General features: G+C 36.6%; 1 long non-coding RNA gene across 3 annotated transcripts in view; it reads left to right on the forward strand.

The window, feature by feature from the left end:
• LOC134484741 (uncharacterized) overlaps positions 1 to 21,181 on the forward strand; it is a 74,424-nt gene that overhangs the window by 12,197 nt on the left and 41,046 nt on the right. For 2 of the 3 annotated variants that reach the window (XR_010062477.1, XR_010062476.1), the window contains exon 3: positions 20,530 to 20,588. The exons of the other annotated variant lie outside the window; for it this stretch is intronic. This is a non-coding gene — a long non-coding RNA (uncharacterized LOC134484741). The remainder of the gene's footprint in view (positions 1 to 20,529; positions 20,589 to 21,181) is intronic. 3 annotated transcript variants of the gene reach the window in all.

Raw genomic sequence — 21,181 nt, forward strand, 5'->3', positions numbered from 1 at the left:
ACACGAGCATACAGGACTGTCAAGCCACTGTCATAAAGAGCAAGACAAGCTAACTCTAGAGACAACCTGATGGCTAGAGGCAAGAACAGGAACTCAAACAACAGTAATCTAGACTACTTAGGCTCATTCAGAGCCCAAATCTCCACAAAAGCAAACACTGGATATCCAAACACACCAGAGAAGCAAGATCTAGATTTAAGTTCACATTTTATCATAACCATGGGGGATGTTAAGAAGTTCATAAACAACTTCCGTAAGAAAATACAGGACAGTAAAAAAAATACAGAAGTAAACAGGTAGAATCCCATAAAGAGGGAACAAAAAGGTACCTTAAGAACTACTGGGAAAACAACAAAACAGGAGAAGGAAATGAACAAAACCGTCCCGGAATTAAAAATGGATATAGAAACAATAAAGAAACACAGAAGAAGACAACCCTGAAGATGGAAAACCTAGGACAGAGACCAGGAGTCACAGATGTTAGAATCACCAACAGTATAAAAGAGATAGCACACATAATCTAATGAGCAGAAGATTCCATAGAAAACATTGACACAACTGTCAAAGATAATGTAAAACCGAAAAAAACTCCTAGCCCAAAACATACAGGAAATCCAGGACACAATGAGAAGATAAAACCTAAAGATAACAGGATGGAAGAGAGTGAAGACTGCCAACATCAAGGGACAGTAATATCTTCAACAAAATTATAAAAGAAAACTTCCATCATCTAAAGGAAGAGATGTCCATAAACGTACACAAAGCCTACCGAACTCGAACTCCAAATAGACTGGAATGGAAAAGGAAATAATCCAATCACATAAAAGTCAAAACACCAAATTCACAAAAGAAATATAAATATTAAAAGCAGTAAAGGGAAAGGTTAAATAACATATAAAGGCAAAGCTGTCAGAATTCCACCAGAATTCTCACCAGAGACTATGAAACCCAGAAGATCTTGGACAGATGTCATACAAACACTAAGAGAACATAAAGGCCATCCCAGGTTGCTGTATCTAGCAAAACTCTCAATTAACATAGCTGGAGAAACCAAGATATTCCATGACAAAACCAAATTTACACAATATATTTTTACATATCGAGTAAGACAAAGGAAACTAACTGGCAAACCCCAATACAAGGAGTCAGGTAAAATCATAGATAAAGCAAGAAATTAATCTTTTCACAACAAAACAAAGAGAAGCACACAAACGTAAACTAACCTTCAATATGAAAATAAGAGAAAGTTACCATCACTAATCCTTAATATCTCTCAACTTCAATGGACACAATTTTCCACTAAAAATACACAGATTGACAAACTTGATATGTAATGAGGACCCAGCGTTTTGAACTACAGGAAACACACTTCAGAGACAAAGACAGACACTACCTTAGAGTAAAAGGCTGGATAAATACTTTCCAAGCAAATTGTCTGAAGAAGCAAGCTGGAGTAGCGATTCTAATATCATATAAAATCTACTTTCAACCAAAAGTCATTAAAAATCATAAGGAAGGACACTTCATATTCATCAAAGGAAAAATCCACAAAGATGAACTCTAAATCATAAATATCTATGCTCCAAATACAAAGACACCTACATACATAAGAGAAACCTTACTAAAGCTCAAAGAACATATGGCACCGCAAATAATAATAGCAGGAGATTTCAACGCCCTACTCTCATCATTAGACCGATCAGGGAAACAGAAATTAAACAGAGACATAGACAGATTAACAGAAGTTATAAACCAAATGGACTTAACAGATATTTTAGAACATTCTATCATAAAACAAAAGGATATAACTTCTCACCACTTCATGGCACTTTCTCTAAAATTGATCATATAATCAATCAAAAACCAGGCCTAAAAGAATATGGAAAGATAATAATAATCCAATGAATCCTACCAGACTCCATGGGCTAAAACTGTTCTTCAATAACAATTAGGAAAGAACACCCACATATACATGGAAGTTGAACAATGCTCTACTCCATGATAACTTGGTCAAGGAAGAAATGAAGAAAGAAATTAAAGACTTCTTAGAATTTCATGAAAATTAAGGTACAATATACCCAAACTTTTGGGACTAATATAAGCTATACTAAAAGGAAAGCTCATATCTCTGAGTGCCTGCATATAGAAACAGGGGAGAGCATACAGCCGCAGCTTGACAGCACACCTAAAACTCTAGAACAAAAAGAAGCAAATATTCACAGGTGTAGTAGAAGGCAGGAAATAATCAAACTCAGAGCTGAAATCAACCAAGTAGAAAAAAAGGGGACTATACAAAGAATGAAGAGAACCAAATGCTGGTTCTTTGAGAAAATCAACAGGATACATTAACCCATAGCCAGACTAACCAGAGGGCACACAGAGTGTTTCCAAAATAACAAAATCATAAACGGAAAGGGAGAAATAACAGCAGAATCAGAGCAAATTATAAAATTTATCGGGGGTTGAGAATTTAGCTCAATGGTAGAGCACTTCTGTAGCAAGCACAAGGACCTGGGTTCGGTCCCCAGCTCTGAAAAAATAATTTAAAAAAAAGTTATCAGATTGTCCTACAAATGCCCATATTCAAGAAAACTTGAAAATATGGAGAAAAAGGACAATTTTCTAGACAAATGCCAGGTACCAAAGCTAAATCAGGAACAGAAAAACCGTTTAAACAACCAATAACTGTTAAGAAATACAAGCAATCATTAAAAGCCTCCCAACATAAAAGGAGTCCAAGATCAGATGGGTTTAGTTCAGAAATCTATCCAATATTCATAGAACATTTCATACCAATACTGTCCAAACTATACAACAAATTTGAAACAGGTGGAGCACTACCGAATTCCTTTTATGAAGCCACAATTACTCTTATACATAAACCACACAAAGACCCAACAAAAAAGAAAACTTCAGAGCAATTTCCGTTATGAATATTGGTGCAAAAATACTCGATAAAGTCTTGCAAACTGAGTCCAAGAACACATCAAAAAATCATCCATCATGATCATGTAGGTTTTATCCCAGGCATGCAGGGATGGTTTTGTATATAGAAACCATCAACATAATCCACTATATAATCACACTCAAAGATAAAAACCCAATGATCCTTTCATTACATGCTGAGAAAACATTTGAAAAAATTTAAAACTACTTCATGATAAAAGTCCTGGAAATTATAGGAACATAAGGACCGTTCCTAATCATATACAGCAAACCAGTAGCTAACATTAAATTAAATGGAGAGAAACATGAAGCAATCCCACTAAAATCAGGGACATGACAAGGCTGTCCACTCTCTCACAATTTATACAATGTAATTCACGATGTCTTAGCCAGAGGAAGCAAACAACAAAAGGAAGTCAAAGGTATATAGACTGGCAAGGAAGAAATAAAAATAGCACTGTTTGTAGATGATATGATAGTATACTTAGTGACCTCAAAAGTTTCACAAGATAATTCCTGAGCCTGATAAACAATTTTAGCAAAGTGGCTGGGTATAAAAGTAACTCTACACAACAGCTAAACTAGCAGAGCAAGAAACTAGGCATATGACAACCTTCACAATAGCCCCAAATAATATAAATATCTCAAGGTGACTTTATCCAAGCAAGTAAAAGATATGAGCATATGAGCAGAACCACAAGTCTCTGCAGAAAGTGAAGGAGATTTCAGAAGATGGAAAGATCTCCCATGCTCATGAACTGGCAGGAATAATATAGTAAAAATGGCCATTATACCAAAAGCAACCTACAAATTAATTCCAATCCCCATCAAAATTCCAATCCAATTCTTCGTAGAGTTAGACAGTACAATTCATTATTTCATCTGGAATAACAAAAAACACAGAATAGCTAAAACTATCATCAACAATAAAAGGACTTCCTTGGGAATCACTATCCCTGAACTCTAGTATTACAGAGCAACAGTGATAAAAACTGTATGGCATTGAGACAGAGCCAGGCAAATCAACCAGTAGAATAGAATTGAAGACCCAGAACTTAAACCATACTCCCATGGTCACTTAATTTTTGAGAAAGAGCCAAAACCATCCAATGGAAAAAAAGATAGCATTTTCAGCAAGTGGTGCTGGTTCAACTGGAGGTCAGTATGTAGAAGAAGGCAAATTGGCCCACTCTTACTGCCCTGTAAAAAGCTAAAGTCCAACTGGATCAAGGACCTCCACTTCAAACCAGATAAACTCAAACTAACAGAAGAAAAAGTGGGGAAGCATCTGGAACACATGGGCACTTTAGAAAATTTCCTGAACAAAACACCAAAGGCTCATGTTCTAAGATCAAGAATCAACAAATGCCATCTCATAAAACCGCAAAGCTTCTGTAAGGCAGAGGACACTGTTCTTAGGACAAAATGGCAACCAACAGATAGAAAAAAGATCTTTACCAATCCTACAACAGATAGAAGGGTAATATCCAAAATATGCAAAGAAAACAAGAAGTTAGACTGCAGGAGACAAATAACCCTATTGAAAAATGGGGTTCAGAGCAAAACAAAGAATTCACAGCTGAAGAATATCGAATGTCAGTGAAACACCTAAAGAAATATTCAACATCTTTACACACAAGGGAAATGCAAATCAAAACAACACTGAGATTTCACCTCAAACCAGTTAGAATGGCTACGATCAAAAACTCAGGTGACAAAGATGCTGGCGAGGAAGTGGAGAAAGAGGAACACTCCTCCATTGTTGGTGGGATTGCAGACTGGTCCAACCATTCTGGAAATCAGTCTGGATGTTCCTCAGAAAATTGGACATTGAACTACCTAAGAACCCAGCTATACCTCTCTCGGGCATATACCCAAAAGATGTCCCTTCATATAAAAGAGACACGTGCTCCACTATTTTCATAGCAGCCTTATTTATAATAGCCAGAAGCTAAGAACCAAGATGCCTTCAACAGAGAAATGGATACAGAAAATGTGGTACATCTACACAATGGAATATTACTCAGCTGTCAAAAACAATGTCTTTATGAAATTCATAGGCAAATGAATGGAACTGGAAATATCATCCTGAGTGAGGTAATCCAATCACAGATTCACATACATGGTATGCACTCATTGATAAGTGCTATTGGCTCAAATTCTCGAATTACCCTAGATGCACAGAACCAAAATGTGAATGCTTCACTCCTTCTTTAAAAGGGGATCAAGAATACCCTTGTCAGGGAATAGGGAAGCAAATTGTAGAACAGAGGCCGAAGGAACACCCACTCAGAGCCTGCCCCACATGGGGCCCATACATATACAGCCAGTAAACTAGGTAAAAAGGATGAATCAATGAAATGCAGGCTGATAGGAACCAATGTAGATCTCTCCTGAGAGACACAGCCAGAATACAGCAAATACTTAGGCAAATGTCAGCAGCAATCCACTGTACTGAGAATGCGACCCCTGCTAAAGGAATCAGAGCAAGGCCTGAAAGAGTTAATGGGCTTGAGACCTCATCTGAACAAAAATGCCAACCAAACCTAGGTTCAACCGACTAAGCCACTACCCAAGCCTATACATGAACTGACCTGAACTCCAAATTCACAGGTATCAATGAATGCCTATTAGGGGCACCAGTGGAAGGGGAAGTCTTTGGTTCTCCCAAGAATGAACCCCCAGTGAATGGCATTTTTGGGAGAAGGGCAGTAATGTGTGGGTGGATCGGGAGAGGAAAACCCCTATAGAAGGGGAGAGGGAGGGGCTAGGAAAATGTTAATGGGGAAACTTGGAAGGGGAATAACATTTGAAATGGAAATAAGAAATACTCAATTTAATAAAGATGGAAGAAAAAAAGATACTCCCTCTGGAAGAGGAGAATGTATGATTTTCCTTTCAGGATCTGTGGGAGGAATTTTGGACACCTGGGCAAATGTGGAATAACCCTATAGAACATTGGAACCATTTGGTTATTTCCGGAAAGTCCTGGGTGGGTAGGAACATCTTGGGGAAAAATGGGAGATCCAAATTCTCCATGTCTAGATAGGGAAGGATGTTGGCAACCTGGAATGTGTGGGGAAAGTACCTGTCCCATTTGTCAGTATAAGAGTCAGCAAAAAGTGGCCCAGGCACAGTGTGATATTCTTTGAGTCTTTCACTATTCTTTCCAGTATTGTGTTTTGTAGATGTTACAGGCACTCTGGCTACCAACTCGTCCTAGTCCACATGTTCCTCAATCCCAGTAGACATAACCCGCTTTTCTTTTCTTTACTTTTTTTTTTTTTTCATCTTCCCAAGAACCAAGAATGGGAACTTAGATGAGGCCACTCTTTTTCGGGTAGCAGGATGTAAAGCAGATCTTCTGATATCCCTAGTCAGTGGGTTTCTCAGTGATCTGCTATCCTTGGTCAGTGTATTACTCATGCCCTCAGAAACCCTCAGAGTAAGTGGAACTGTCCATTTCTTCTTCTCTGTCAGTTCCCTTCTGGAGTCTAGGTCCCTCTTATTGACTGAAGCCTTTATATGATCTTTGAGTTTCTGCAGGTTTTCTGTAACATGAGCATCAGGTTTTTTGAATCTCTGATCTTCATAGGGTTTTGGGCATCTGAACTTGTCCCGAGCCCTTCTAAGTAGTCCGGGAGGTGCAAAGTCGCTCGGGTCTCTGGTGTTCAATTGCTTCCCCCACTGTGGTAGGAAGTTATAATCCACTTGGGGGACACCGAAGGTCTTCCAGGCTGTGGAGGCTGGGAACCCTTAAAATGCTTCCCCCATTGGAGTCCGGTGTTATAATCATCTTGGGGGACACTGAATGGGCTTCCAGGCTGTGGAGGCTGGGAATCCTTCAACTGATTCCACTGTTGCACTCAGGTGTTGTTGTCATCTTGGGGGACACTGAAGGGTTCCCAGGCCGTGGAGGCTGAGAAATCGTTGGTGCATGGTCAGAGGGTGAAGTCCGGGATGAGGGTCGCTGGTCTCTCTCCTCACATCTGGTCGTTTAGTCTTTAAGGAAATTGAACAAGAAATGTCGAATGGGCTACTACCATGTGAAGGGGCAGTGAATGTACTTGCCAGTGGTGAGTCATGGTAAGCATCAGTTGAGCTGTATCCTTTGAGTATGTCTCTCTATCTTCCGAGAACTGTGGACAAGTCCGGAAGGCAAAGCAGGGAAATCTCGAGTGACCATTGATCTCCTGAAACAGCCAAAGCTCTAGAGGAGCTGTCCTCGAGTTTGCACAGGGAAGTAGCGAGGTCTGCAAGGGGCAGTCGCGAGGTCTGCACCAGGCAGTCAGGAGCTGCTTCACTTGTCATTTCTGCTTGTAGTAGCTGGGCGATCATCCAAGATTTCTGAATGAGGAGGAACCCTGTCGAATCTCTTCCTTTGTGTCCAGAGTGCTATCTGCTATTGTGCCCACTGTCAGGGGCCAAGACAAGGGATTCGGGAAGGAGCAACATGAATGGAAAGGGCAAGGGGTGCTTAGGACACTGTGCGGTCAAGCGACACTTACAACACGGTAGATCCCTCTAACCAGAGGCCATCTGTGGTGCAGTGATGTGTCTTGGAGCCTCATAACCGAATGGGAAAGGTTGATCCAGACCCTTGATCCTCAGAGACTGCAGGGACTAGAAAATCACTGGTGGATTTTTTTAGGGAATGAACATGTGATAGGATTTGTATAGAGCATTGAATGCATGGGATTGATATTAGAATTCCATTTGAGTTCCAGATATTACTGTGATGCTTCTGCCTTGATGTATCACTATTTTTTCTTGTCCCAAAGCTCTTAATATTCTTTCCGTGATGATATTTTTGAAATATTGAGTATGCTACACAATGGAAAGTATTTTCTCTAATCACATATATTGAAATTCTAAATATGTCTTGATATTGTATGCAGTTGCCTTTATTATTACTATTATTAACAATTGTATTTCTTTGCATTTCAAATATTGCCCCCTTTCCGGTCCACCTCTATAATCCCCACCACCACATACTCTTCCTCTTTGTCTCTAAGAGCGTGCGTCCCCAACACCCCCAGTCGTTCTTACCTCACCCCTCTAGATTCGCTCTTCTCTGGGACATCAAGCTACTAAGGACCAACTGCTTCCCCTTCCACTGATGTGAGATGAGGCAATTCTCTACTACATTTGTAGGGTACCAGAACATGTATATTCAATGGTTGGTGGTTAGGTCCATGGGTTCCCTGAGGGGTCTGGTTAATTGATATCGTTGTTCTATCTCTAATAACAATCCCCTTCAGCCCCTTCAGCCCTCCCCCTACATCTTCCATTGGGATCTCTAGGTTCAGTTCAATGGTTAGCTGTGAATATCTGCATCTGTCTCAGTCAGGTGTTGGCAAAGCCTCTCAGAGGACAGGCATATCAGACTCCTGTTTGCAAGCACATATCAGCAGCAGCAACAGTGTCCAGGTTGGTGTCTGCAGATCTCTGGATGGCCTTTCTTTCAGCCTCTGCCCCACTTTCCCCTCTGCATTTCCATTAGACAGGGATAACTCTGAATATATTTGAGATGGGTGAGTGGTCCCATCCTTACACTGGGGGCCATGTCTATCTACTGGAGGTGGTGTCTTCAGGTTAATTTCAGTGTTATTGTTGATGTTGGCCAATGTCATCAGTATTGGGTCCAGGGAACCTGTCGCATTCCTAGTATCTGGTTTATCCTAGAGGTTACCCCCATCCTCAACTGTTCCTTCTCTCTATACTAATTTTCCTGGTCCTCTGTTTTTTTCCCTGTTTCTTCCAACATCTTATCCTGATCTCCTATTTTTCTATTTCACTCCCCTCTCTCACACAGGGTGATTCCTCCATCTGACTCCCATGAAAATTTTCTTCCCCCTTCTAATTGTTAATGAAGCAATCCCCCTTTGTCCTTTCTTGTTAAGCTTCAGAGTGCATATGAGTTTATGGTGGATATTATGAGCTCTTGGGCTAATATTCACTTACTAGTGAGGGCATGCTATGTGCATTTATTTGTGTTTTTGTTATGTCACTCAGGATTATATTTTCTAGTTTCATCCATTTCCCTATGAATTTCATGAAGTCATTCTTTTTAATAGCTGCATACCACACCATTGTGTAAATGTACCACATTATATCAATCTGTTCCTCTTTTGAGGGACATCTGGGTTCTTTCCAGCTTCTGTCTGTTATAAATAAGGCTGCTCTGAACATAGTGGAGCATGTGTCCTTGTTGTAGGTTGGAGCAAGTTTTGGGTATATGCCATCCAATGGTACAGCTGGATCCTCAGGTAGTAAATACTATGTTCAATTTTCTGAAGAAGCTCCAGCCTGGATTCCAGGGTGATTTTAAGAGCTTGTAATTTCCACAGTGAAAGAGTGTTCCTTTCTCTCCACATCCTTGACAGAGACTGTTGTCACCTGACTTTTTTGACTTAGCCATTCTGACTGGTATGAGGTAGAATTTCAGGATTGTTTTGATTTGCATTTCCCCAATGAGTAAGGATGTTGAACATTTTTAGGTGCTTCTCATCCATTCAATATTCATCAGTTGAGAATTTTTGTTTAGAACTGTAGCCCAGTATTAAATTAGGGTTATTTGATTCTCCGGAGGATAGCTTATTGAGTTTTTTGTATATATTGGATATTAGCACTCCATCGGATATAGGATTGGTAAAGATCTTTTCCCAATCTGTTAGTTGCTGTATGGAAGTAATAACAGTGTTCTTTGTCTTAGAGAAACTTTGAAATTTTATGAAATTTCATTTTTCAATTTTTGATCTTAGAACAAAAGCCTTTGGTGTTCTATTGAGGAAATTTTCCCCAGTACCAATCTGTTCGAGGCTTTCCCCTGCTTTTCACCAATTAGTTTCAGTGTATCTGGTTTTATTTGGAGTTCTTTAACCCAGTTTACTTGAGCTATGTACAAGGAGATAAGAATGGATTGATTTGCATTCCTCTACCTTCTGCCCTTCAGTTGAAACAGCACAATTTTTAAAAAATGCTATCTTTTTTTTTCCACTGTATGGTTCTAGATCCTTTGTTAATTATCAAGTGGCCATAGCTGTGTGGGTTCATTTTTGGGTCTTACATTCTATTCCATTGTTATACCTGACTGTCTCAATACCAATACAATACAGTTTTTCCTCACCATTGCTCTGTAATACAACTTGAGCTCAGGGATAGCGATTTCCTCAAATGATTTTATTTTTAAGAATAGTTTTCTCTATCCTGGGATTTTTTTTATTCCATATAAATTTGCAAACTGCCATTTTTATGTCTGTGAAGAAATCAGTTGTAATGTTGATGGAGATTGCATTGAATCTGTAGGTTGCTTTTGGCAAGATGGCCATTTTTACAATATTAAACCTGCCAATACATGAACATGGGAGATCTTTCTAATTTCTGAGATCTTCTTCAATTTATTTTTTTCAGACAGTTGTGTTCTTGTCATGTATATCTTTCATTTGCTTGGTTAGAGTCACACAGAGGTATTTTATAAGCTTTTTCACTATTGTCAAGGGTGTCATTTCTGTAATTTCTTTCTCAGCCTATTTCTCTTTTGAGCAGAGGCAGGATACTGATTTGTTTGAATCAATTTTAAACTCTTCCACTCTGCTATAGCTGTTTATCTGCTTAGAAATTCACTGGTGGAAATTGTCGGGTCACAACATCTGCATATAGTGACATTTTGAAAATTTCCTTTGCAATATGTATCCCTTTACATCCATTTGTTTTCTGTTTACTCTGGCTAGGGCTTTGAATACTATATTGAAAAGGTAGGGAGAGAGTGGTTATCATTGTCTAGTTCCTGATTGTAGTGGGATTGCATTAAGTTTTTCTCCATTTAGTTTGATATTGGCCTCTGGTTTGCTGTATATTGCTTTTATTGAGTTCAGTATGTTCCTTGAATTTCTGATCTTTCCAAGACTTGTAACATGAAGGGCTACGTTCTGTAAAATGCTTTCTCAGCATCTAATGAAATGATTGCTTGTTTTGTTTTCTTTGAATTTGTTTTTATAGTGGGATTAGTTTGATTAGTGATCAGGTTCTGTATATTGAACCATCCCTGTATCTCTGGGATGAAGCCTACTTGATCATGATGGATCATTGTTTTCATGTGTTCTTGGATTTGACTTGCAAGAAATTTACTGAGAATTTTTGCAGGGATATTCATGAATAAATTGGTCTGAAATTCTCTTTCTTTTTTGGGTCTTTGTTTGCTTTAGTTGTAAGCATAATTGTGGCATCAGAGAAGGAATAGCGTAGTGTTCCTTCTATTTCAAGTTTGTGGAATAGTTTGGAGAATATTGGTATTAGGTATTCTATGAAGGTCTGAGAGAATTCTGTACTAATCCTTTCTGGTCCTGGGATCTTTTGGTTGGGAGACATTTAATGACTGCTTCTACTACTTTACAAGTTAAGGGAGAATTTAGGTGGTTTATCTGATTCTGATTCAACTTTGGTACCTTATATCTCTCTAGAAATTTATCCATTGAATCCTTACATTCCCACTTGTTAAGTATAGGCTTTTATAGAAGGATCTGATAATTTTTTGAGTTTCCTCACTTTCTTTGGTTATATCTCTATTTCATTTCTGATTTTGTTATTTTTAATTTGAATATAAGGGATTTACCTATTTCTGGATTTTTCGAAGAGCCAGCTCCTGGTTTTGTTGATTCTTTATATAATTCCTTTCATTTCTACTTGGTTGATTTCAGTCCTGAGTTTGATTATTTCCTGCTGTCTAGTCTTTGGATTTTTATTGGTTCTGAGATTTCAGGTGTTCTATCAAACTGCTAGTGTATCATAGCTTCTGTTTGTTTGTGGAGGCTCTCAGAGCTATGAGTTTTCCTCTTGCATTGCTTTTTTGTGTTCCCAAGTTATGCCTTCATTTTCATTAAAATCTGAAATGTCTTTAATTTTTTTCTTTATTTCTTCCTTGAACAAGTTCTCATCGAGTAAATCATTCTTCAGCTACCATGTATATGTGGGACTATGGTTGTTTTTGTTGTTATTGAATACCATTCTTAGTCTGTAGTGATCTCATAGGATGCATGGGATTAATTCAAACATCTTGTATCTCTTGAGGCCTGTTTTATGATGGATCAGATTGTCAGTTTTTGAGAAGGTACCATGTAAGACTGAGAAGAAAGTGTCAGGACCCATAACAGGACAGGCTAATAACTAGCAGGTGATCATCCTGAGATACACAGCTTCGGATTATTTTATAATCTACAACTGGTTCTCCCTTATTAAGCAAAGTTGTAAGGGATTCATTTTGGGAAAGTTTACGCTATTAAATGCTATTCCTTTTGTTATTATTAGACATATATAACAATCATTGAGTAATAGCACACCCCTTTGGAGCAGATCTCTGCAGTCATACGAAGTTTTACTGTCCGTAGTGATACTATACAGGCAAATAGATGAATTCTTTAGTCTTAATAATGATTCTACAATAATTCCTAAAATTATATCAAGGTTATTAATCTCTATTATAGTGGGACTGCTATAAGTCTCTATATTTTTTTTCTTTTTCTTTTTTTCAGAGCTGGGACTGAACCCAGGGCCTTTCGCTCGCTAGGCAAGTGCTCTACCACTGAGCTAAACCCCGAACCCGTATAAGTCCCTTTCTAATAGTCAAAATTGCAGTGACAATTCTGCCGGTGTCCCTGGTGTCAACAGTTAATTTTTCTGAGATAGTAAACAGACTTTCTCCTACTAAGAACACATTCCATGATGTTGCAATACAGTTATCAAGAGTCATAAAAAGAAAACAAACGATTTGTTGCAGGTGCAAGGACAGTTAATATAAGATATTAACTGGGTTTATCTATATATAACATCACTAACAACTATGGTTTTGGATCTTCAGTGAGCCTGTGGAGCTGACACAGGTGATGAATGTTTCGCCAGATAATTACTCTTGATGGATATTGATGTAAAAATTCTCGGTTGTAAATTATGTTTCAATTTATGCTTGATCTTTCATATGAACTTGTGATGAACATTGTAATATGGGATCATATATTCTTAAAGATGTTTAAGTTCTGAGGAGAAAGAGAAGTCACACAGAAGGACTGAGAGAGAAGGACTGAACTGGAAGGACAGAGACAGGTGGACTGACCTGGAGATGGACAGAGCTGAAAAGTCAGCTTTGAGTTAAGGAGAACTGAGCTTAGTAGAACTGAGCCAAAAATATCTGGGCTGAGAAGAAATGTAGAGAGGAATAATGTAGATATTATAAGTAATATAAGAGGGCAATCTGCAGAATTACAGAGGAGAAGAGGAAAAGAGAAGAAGCTGGAAAGAACAGAAGGTGCAGGCAGGTTTCTCCTTACCATGGGACAGAACAGGTCATTTCTTAATAGCAATGCAGGCTTACTCTTATCAAAAGGAACAAGGCTTTTCTCTTACACACTTGGGTTTAATTCACTTAGCATTAAAAGGGTCGAAGTGATTTTTTTCTTTATGTTATAAAGATTGGACCTCATCATTCTGCACTGGTGCTTGGTCTCTTGCTCCCTATGCATATGAAAGTAAGGATGTCTGATTAAATATGTAATTACAAGAATGAATGCATATGTGTGTGTGTAAGAGTATAATTGTGAGAATGCGTGTAAGTTGGACCCAGCTGATTTTGAGTGGAAATATATAAATGCACGTTTATGGAATTCAGGTGTAAAATTACATGTTTATGCATATTTGGCTATGTAAAATACTGACATCATTTGTGATTCAAATATACTAACAATATATCTATACTTACCTTCATTATTATATAAACTACTCATTGAAGAAATTTTAATGGATATATCAAAATTTGTTTATAGGAATGGTACATCAAATATTTCTGTTAATAGTCAAAATCAGGAAATTCTTTCTACATGCATTTTGGTATTTGAATATGGAAGAAACTGAATGATCTTAGATTTTGTAATAATGTTTATAAATCATTTATTCTTAATGTTTGTTGAAAGAAGGAAGTTATCAATGAATACATATATACAATGTGCCACACATTACAAAAGCAATGTGCCACACCTTTGTAACATAAATAGAGCAAATTAAATATATAATTTATGAACTAAAGTTGAGCAATCATGTAAAAAAGCAAAATATATCATAGAGTCTACCTACATTTGGAGTTAAGAGATGATTCATGCTTCTGTGTATTTCTTTCTAGACATCTAAAGAGATAAAATTAGTGTGGAAAAGGCTAAAACTGCAATTAGTGTGCTTCATGTAGTATACATATTTAAACAATGCTTTTGAAAAAATATACAGTACATATTTTCAAGGATACATATACAGCATATACAAAAATTCAGTGTCCATAAATTATCAATAACACTCAAGCTACTTTCTCTGGTCTTATTATATTTGAATTGTCAAAGATATACATGTATGTATGTATGTATACTCAAACAGGCATACTCACAGACAAACAAACAAACACACACAATACTTCTAAAAATTTAAAACAAATTTGTAAATAATAGTCTTTCAGACAAAACTAATGAAAAAGGATGAACTAAATTTCCAGTGTAATGTACTCTCAAAAGTGTACTTTCTAGCATATAAAACTTTACCTTATAATTTTTAAAAAAATCGTACGGGGCCAATATATGTAATCAGATCCCATTTGGACTTATTACTCAGAGTTAAAGTAGAAATTGAAATGAAGTGGGAAAAATATTAAATTACAAGATTTAGCTATACACTTTCAATTATACAAAAAAATCTGAGAAACAGTGAAATGACACAACATGTAAAATTGCTTTCTATTAAGCATTGATATCTAAGTTTAGTCTTCATAGTCTATATAAAAGAGAGAACTAAATCTCAAAAGTTTTTTCCGGGCTTAAATACAATTTTCTTGGCTTGTGAATATACCCAGAACCAATCAATACAATGAAAATGGATAGATGTTGTGTTACAACAAATAAAACACATTTTGATTAATTATTCAGTATAAATTTATTTTTGTAGCATTTCTTCCTATGTTTCTGTTGGATATTATATAAATCCTCACTTTGGTGTGGTCAGTGCTTAAATTTAACTGAACATGACTGAATATGTCAATATAGTAGAAATGAATTCTTGGGGCAGAGAATACCTTTGGGTTAAACCTGGTTATAATGAAATGGTGGTGACAATGAGCACAACTAAATGGAAGGAAAGAAACTGTGGCTTCAGGTACAGGAGTCAATATAAGATTTCACTTTGTAGTGTTGGAAGAATTGTTCCGTGATATCATGAGATTGTGCAGTGAACAGGCCTTTTCTTTATTCCTGTAATGAAAGCAAAAATTTGTGGCTTTCAGTTCCTTCAGAGAGCTTGCTACGTGTGCAGATCAATCAGCAACTCGGGAGTAGGGATTTAGGTGTGCAAAATATATTTTTGATACTGAATTTCTTCTAGGTACTTTAGGGAGCTAACTTCATAAGATTTGGAATATAATCAGACAAGAGCTTGTTAAAGATGTAGAAAAGCACGGAGTGTGGTGGCACAGGCCTTTAATATTAGCACTGGGTAGCAGAAGCAGGCATAACTCTAAGTTCAAGGCCAGCTTGGTCTACAGAGAGAGAGAGAGAGAGAGAGAGAGAGAGAGAGAGAGAGAGAGAGAGAGAGAGAGAGGGAGAATAGGTGAAAGAGATAGTGAGTTCTGGTACTGCCAGGGATATAAAAGAAACAGTGTCACAAAAATTTTCAAGAATAAGTTCTGTATTATACAGAGAAAATTCTCATTTTATTTTAGTAAGATGTTAACAATTCTTTCTTGATTCTAATGAAATCTCTTAGCTATAAAATAATGTGAAGGCAACGAAAATGTAAGAAAAGATGTTTTACATCACTATTCCCCTTAAACTATAAGTTGAATTTTTACTAAATAATCCTATGTAAATACACTTTGAAGGCTTTTCTGTGATTAGCTAAAGGGCATTTACATTGTGAATTAAGAATGATGGATTTCATGCCAATCTTGAATTGTCATCACTAAGGTGTAGAAGCATATTAAGCATACAAAATCATACATAAAATTTTGCACAATAAAAAATGAGAACCTTTAATTGGTTTTCCTCTAATGTCAAAACCTTCTTTTTGTTGGAGTGAAGATTGGATGATTTGAACTAATTTTATGAGAAATACCACCTGCTTTCAGAAGATAAGTAACAGAGAAAGATGAGGAAAAACATATGCTAAGGAACAGTGAACTGGGATAGAGTATTCTATGTAATACATAGAACAATAAATTTGACCCATCTGTTACTGGTAAGGTGGGGACTTCATTACGCACATCTATGTACTTAAAAATGTTTTCTTTTCCTTCTTAAGTTTGTATGGTTGCTATGAAAACTATGGGTTTTGTGTTAAGATCTTTGCATATTTAATGATAGTTTTGAAATATTAGTGTTATAATCAAAAGCCGTGCTTTGTACATACTTTTTAATCAACAAAAAAGAGAAGTGTCTGCTTGGGTTTTATGAAGAAAGTTACTATGTTAAACATGAATTAATTTTTCTGACATATACATTATCTTCATGTACCATGCTTGTTGATGAAATCTTAGCACATAGGAATGAATAGTAACCATCTTAGTATAGTTTCAGGATTTTATTGTATCTTGTTTGCCATGTGCCTTTCTATTAAAATGCTATCACTTTTCTAAGTCTCTTAATTTAACTGGAGAGGTTTGCAATATCTCCTATTCTGTTGGTTATTCATATAATTCGTCTTTGGTGTTGTTATTGAATTTTATGACTAACTTCTTAATATTCTTTATTTTGAAGGTAAAATATATATATACATATACATATATATATATATGTAAAATAGTTTATAAAAAGATTATAGTTTTAGTGGAAATATAACTTAGTGATGAACAATTTTATAAGTATTCTCTAAATTATTGAATATTCTACATTTTATTAGTATAAAAATATTATAAATACCACATCCTTTATTAACTTTAACACACACTGCTCCAGTTAATATAAACACAAATATGTTCGTCATATTTATCTTTGAAATTTTCTTAGTTTCTTAGTTTCTTAGTTTCTTGACTTTTCTATCTGAGCTTTCTCATCGTTTTTCAAAAATAAATCTATTGCTCTTTTATTGAGAATCATAATGAATATTCATTGATACATAGATATATAAGAATGTGACAATATACACAATGGTACTTCATTCTCCCTAGGAAAACTAAACCGAGTAAGGTAACAAAGACTTAGAAAGGCAAATACCATGTGTTCTTTTTCAAAGAGATCAAAGAATCTCCTTTTAATATACTTGTATTTATGTGAAGCTGTGGGTGGTTTGAGTTCACTTAACTGGTATACGTCACAGAGATTAGAGAGATTAGAGAGTAGGGTTTTAAACAGTGTGGTATGGAAGATATTGAGCATGTGGGATATGAATCTAGAAGTAAGAATAATGAAGAGAGACTAGTATAAGTGGTGAGGGACATAGGTCAGGCGAAAACAAAGAACTGAGGAAGCAAGGATGAGGGTGATTGTCTACAAACATAACATATGGCAACCTGTTACTTTATAGGTTAGGTTATAATAAATATTAAAATTTAAAACTAATACCATAATGTTCAATGCTATAAACATCATGTTTGAGGAAAAATGCCAGGAAGTGATATCAGAATGAAAACAATATATTTATCTTATTTGATCTTAGTCATATTATCCATAATTACTTGTTAAAAACATCATTTGTCTGCCAAATTTATGGTACCACTTAAAAATTGCCTGTGATATAATAATTCCTTATGATAGTAGAGAATTTTTATTATTAGGTCAATTTTTAAAATCTGTGATTTGATCTTGTTTTAAGTTTCTTTTTACTTAAATTTGGTCCTCATGACATTCACTCATACTAAATTATAATTTTCAATTTTAACATACTACTGTAAAATATGATCAAGAGGGTTGTTGAAATTGCTCAATTATAAGTAATATTATCCATAAACTACAGGACATCCTCCACAAAGCTTAAAGGTACAAAGAAGATAAACAAGAAGAATGGCCAAAGTGCATAAGATTGACTCTCACTTAGAATGGGGAATAAAATAGTCTAGGAGGCCGATTGAGGAAAGGAACTAGATGAGAGATGGAAGGAAGAGGAGAATGGATCCTGTGTGTGCAGGGACAGGAGATAGGACCCGATAGTCATGAGAAAGAAAGGAAATCTTGAACTTTAAGAGATGAGGAGGTGGGAGAAACCTCCAGGAAGAGAAAGAGACCTGGTATAATGGAGGTACCCACGAATCAATGGGGTGACCTAAGCTGTGAATTACATTGGTGATATGAAACATTAAGAGGCCAAATCCCATTGACTGGAAAGACCAGCAATGGAGGGATAAAGACACAAATACACCCACAAAACCTTCTTCGCAAAATTTTTCAAGCCTAAAAGAAAATCTGAACCGCATTCTAAAGTCCATATTGTCCTTTGCTTTACTGATGGCTGGTAATTTTTGCTTAAATTAAGGATTTGAGAGATTATCATTTGAAGTAGGTATACAATATTTATACTGTTATATTCATGCTTTAGCTGGGCCAACTTTGTTGCCAATATTATTGCAAAAATTAAAATTGGAAAACAGAATATTTGAGTACACATTCAGTAATATATATAAAGTCTCCTTTCAAAGAATGTACAATAAAAAAATGTAATACAATATTCATTCACCTAAATGTCTGGAAGGAAAATATTGGACTTTGGGAAACAGAGAAAACCTAGGAACTTGAACTGTATGTCACAGGAATGGAACTGGGAGTGGAATTATTATCCAGAATAATCTCCTCCACCCCATGTTCCTAGATCTTTATACCCATGCCAAGCCCCTGACCAACATTCTCTATTCCGAACATGTACGTACTAATGAAGCAAAGAGAAGTCTCCAGCATTAAAGATATATAGTATTTAAAGGTTTCCAGTGTGTCACAAGAGACACTCTTGGAAAGGGAACCCTCAAATCTGGTCAATGTAAAGAAAGCTGTTCAACAGTTAGATCATGGCAGTTCTCAGTGACATCATCATTAGGTCCTCCCTGAAATATCTCTTGTATCCTGAAGAGCTCTAGCTTTTCTGTGATGTCACAAGTGTCATGGTGACAGCAACTGCCTCTTGGATATTCTTTGAGGACCTCTAGGGTTAACTCATTGACCTCTTATTCTGGCTAAACAGCCATTTGTTAGGGAGATAAAAGAGAAGGAAGCTGGCCTTCTCTGTATAAAAAAAGGAAGAAATAAATGGTCCATGGGAAAGCTCAGTGAGTCTTGGGTAGGCGTTGAGTGTTGTATCTGAAGAGATAGCCTTGATCTGAGCCTTACACACATGGGAATCCAGAGCTGGGATTCTCTCATTATCATCTGGACTTCCCTGCTTGATATGGTTTCTGGAATTTAGAGAGTTTATATAATCATTTTCTTCATTCCAAAAGTCAGTTGTTGGGAAGGGCACAGTTGTTCTAGTGAGAGCTCATGGCTTTCACTCTTTTTGCCCTGAAGAAAAAGGTCCGAAGAAACAAAGGATAGACAAGTATTGTCTCCTCAGCTCAGTGTAAACGCCTCCATGCTTTGGACACCTATAGTGCAGTTTGTGTCTGACACTGATATTTGGGAGAGAAGAGCTTCTAGTTGAGACTTCATCATCTCAGTCTTTCCACTAGTATTACTCTGATTACCATTTGCTGATAGTTACCCTTTAGATTTCTGAGTCAATATGTGTAATTAGCTGACAGATGTCTTTTCTTTAATTTATTTCATTTTTTTTTAATTTTTAGCAAATTTTATTGCTTTTTTTATTTGGATATTTCTATATTTGAATTTCAAATTTGATTTTCTTTCCCAGTTTCATGTCCATAAGACCCGTAACTAGTCCACCTAACATTCTTCTATAACCTACCTTAGTGAACCTTGATATTACCTTGAACTGAGAGTTAAACCTAGGTTGGACCAGGAACTTCTCCTTCCATTGGTTCCCAACAAGGCCATCCACTGCTACATATGCAGTTGGACACATAGGTCTGTCCAAGTACAGTCTTTGAATATTGGTTTAGTACCAGAAAGCTCTGGTTCACTGGCATTGTTGTTCTTATGGAATTGAAATCCCCTTAAGCTCTTGTAATTCTTTCTCAAAAACTACCAACAAGAGATCCATTTTTGGTTCACTGGTTTGCCAGTAGCATTCTCTTCTGTATTTGACTTGCTCAAGCTGTGTCTCTCAGGAAAGATGTACATCTGGTTCCAACTATACATTTGGTGGCTCCTACAGCTATGAGGTTAGGTGGAATTTTCACATGGATTATGTACACCTAGGTCAAGAATGTAGAATCCACAAATGGCAATTCCAAACACCTCCCTCTTGTTCTTATGAACCTATTGAAGTTGAAGTTTCCCTGGACATCAAGCCATTCATCTCCCTGCACATTCTCCTGAATTTTATGTTTGTCCTGAAGTAAAAACCATGGTAAAACCTCGAAAACCTTCACGTCTGGCCCTAGAGGAACAGGAAGTTAGATATTAAAGAACTGATGTCTAATGAGACTACTGAAACATATTCTATATTTCATGTTTTCCTTAGCTTTTCTGATGTCTCGAAATTTTTGGATAAACTAAGGATTTGGAAGTTCATCATTGGAAGTAGGTACATAATATTTACATTTTTATATTCAACCTTAGGTGGGACCCTTGGATTGCCAAAATCATTGCAAAAAAACATGAAATTGGAAAACAGAATTTTTCACTTCACATTCAGGAATATATAAAGTCACCTATCAAGGAATGTACAATGAGAAACTGTAATGAAATATGAATTCAATTAAAGGATTGTAGGGAAAATGCTGGCCTTTGGGAAACAGAGATAACCTAGGATATTGAACTGTATGTCACAGTAATGGACCTGGTAATAAAATTATTATCCAGAGGAATCTCTTCCACTCCATGTTCCGAGATCTTTTCTACCCATGCAAAGCTCCTGATTATCTTTTCCTTTCAGAGCATGTAACCACTAAGGAAATAAAGAGAAGTTTCTAGCTTTAAAGACATGTAGTATGAAAAGGTTTCCATTGTTTCACAGGAGACAAGCCTTGCAAGGGCACCCTCGAATCTGGTCATTGAAAGGAAAACACTTTAGCAGGTAGGCCATGGCAATTCTCAGTGACATCACCATTAGGCCTATCTAAAAAAATCTGTTGTATCCTGGAGATCCCTAGTTTCTTCTGTGATGTAACAAG

This window comes from Rattus norvegicus (assembly GCF_036323735.1).
Source record: "Rattus norvegicus strain BN/NHsdMcwi chromosome Y unlocalized genomic scaffold, GRCr8 chrY_unlocalized_4, whole genome shotgun sequence".
NCBI lineage: Eukaryota > Metazoa > Chordata > Mammalia > Rodentia > Muridae > Rattus > Rattus norvegicus.